Source organism: Medicago sativa, chromosome 1, assembly GCF_051527215.1.
Source record: "Medicago sativa cultivar Bolivia chromosome 1, Bolivia_mono, whole genome shotgun sequence".
Classification (NCBI taxonomy): Eukaryota; Viridiplantae; Streptophyta; class Magnoliopsida; order Fabales; family Fabaceae; genus Medicago; species Medicago sativa.
In genome coordinates, this window is record NC_140749.1 from 17,812,809 (window position 1) to 17,815,478 (window position 2,670).

Sequence of the window (2,670 nt, forward strand, 5' to 3'; positions counted from 1 at the left end):
TTTCTCATTCATATATTTTGTTTTTTAATGACATTTCAATGTTGCAATTTATTTTTAAACGTTATATAATTATCTTAAAGGTTGAATTAATAGGTTTAATAATTAAATAGCCGTTTAGATCTATTTTTTAATGCTAATTAATAAAATGTTTTGTTTAAAATTATTCAAGTATACATTATATTCTTATAATATTAAATGATAATTTAATCAATATTTTAACATATGTTATATATGTAGATGTAATTGAAGTCATGACTAGAGTGGGTGTTGAAAGAGAATATGAAAGAGATAGTAGAAAAAATAAGATGAATGTCATTTAACTATATTTAAATGGGTACGTTTGATTTTTTTTTTTTGTACGTGTATTTTTTTTAAAACAGGTATTATGGTATTTAATTAATATTTGTATATTCTTTAACAATTTTGAATAAGTATTGCTTTAAATGTACTCTTTTTGGAGAGTATGTTGAAAAGTTGAACTCTTTTCTATCTTTCGGGTGAATCTCAAACTGTTTTTGTTGCCATTATGTTCACAAAAGTAAAATTGTTTCAACGTAATAATTGATAACTAGCAATGTGATTCTTTGTTTATATATATATATATATATATATATATATATATATATATATATATATATATATATATATATATATATATATATAATTGAACCATATTTTTATCATCAAACTAATTTCGAACCCCCATCCCCACCCCTTTTCTAACAACATCAAAATTTTAGTGTTAAGTTACTTAATATTTAATATAGACTTAATTAAGCCTTTGGTCCCTTAACTTATTTTTGGATTTAAATTTGGTCCCCTAACTTTAAACTGTATCAAATTGGTCCCTTAATTATACCTCCGTTTACTATAGTGGTCCCTTATGTTAGTTTTTGTCAAAAAACTGTTAACCTTTGCCACATGTCAGTTTTGATTGGTGATCAATGGTTGGATTTGAAAAGCACACATGACATACTGTGGACTCCCAACATATGATAACTCCTATTTTTAACATTTTAAAAAACTTATTTAAATTAAAAATCAAATATTTAAGAAAAGACCATACTGCCCCTGACTTATTTCTTCTTTCATCCCTCTCTTCTTCTTTCTTCAGAACCGTGTTTCTTCTTCCCCATTCCCAATTGCTCAATCCCTAATTCTTCTTCCCCATTCCCAAATCCAATTTCACACCCATCCCAGTCGGAAATCTCGAATTTCTGTACATCAATTAAAATCATTGTCGTTGTTCAGAGATTTTCGTATTTTTGCTGTGTATATTGAATTTGGGTTTGAGATTTTCTGGTGAAAATCGTTGTTGTTGCTATTCTGTTATGTGATGTTTGGTTTTTGAATGGTGATTGCTGGGTATTTTGTGATGGTTGTTGATGATGTACTGGTTTTATGAAAAAAAAGACGATGGTGTCATGACTGGAGAAAAAAACTTGAGTTTGTGAGATTGTTGTGTTTCTCTGTTTGTGCAGGTTTGGATCTCTAAGAATTGGTTTCTTGGGTTGTTTTTTCGTCCCTATGATTCTGTTTTCTCTTCGTTCTTATAGCCAGACATTTTCAGAAAAAGGAAACAATTTTAATGGAATTAAAAGCCTGAAACGCGTTTTGTGTTTGAGAAAGGAAATGAGCTTCTGACTTTGTGTTTGATTCCTGGAATTGCGGCGTGTTCTTGAGAAAAAAACGACATAAACCGCACAGGCCACAAAACTCCATCTTCATCTTCTTCTCAAATATTTTCTTCTCATTCTTGTTCTTCGATCCCAGAATCTTTGATCAGAATCTTATATAATCAAAACTCAGTATTTCAAAACTAATAACAAGCAAACCCAGAATTCAAATATTACGAATCTTATTTCTTCAAAAAAAAAAATTACGAACTTGTTGTTGAGAGGAATTTGTTGTTGGTGATGATTCAAAGGAAGAGAGTTTTGGTAACCAAATTGTTTTTTTGAAGGAAGTAGAAACCAAATTGTTGTTGTTGTTGAAATTGGATTCCCTTGATGTTGTTGAAACCAAATCGAAAGATGAAGAGGGAAGAAGGTGGAGATTATTGCCACATGAATTCTGGTGTGAAGAAGAAGATGAAGAGGGAGTTATCATATGATGTGAGTCCACGGTATGCCATGTATGCCTTTCAAATCCAACCTTTGATCACCAATCAAAACTGACACGTGGCAAAGGTTAACAGTTTTTACAAAAAAACTAACGGAGAGGACCATAATAGTAAACGGTGTAAGATTTAAGGGACCAATTTGAGACAGTTTAAAATTAGGGGACCAAATTGAAATCCAAAAATAAGTTAAGGGACCAAAGAATTAATTAAGCCTTTAATATATTATATATTGTTGTAGTCGGTGGCTTGATTGGGATGGATTTTGTTTGTATGAAGACCTCAAATCAATTATATTAAGAACCCTTCAAGCGCAAGATGTTCCCAACAAAGGAAAATGCAAAGTTTCAGATGCATAGATATAAAAGAACCAAATCATGAGGTAGAATAACCAAGACATGTAGAAGGATTATTCCACCAATATTTCAACTCAAAATACGAACCTGATTTCTTAGTATTTTGCCACCACTAAACGAGAATTGTAAATTTATCTAACAACACCATAAACGGGTTCTTGTGACAAAAAATGTAAGAATTTATGTCTTTCCAAA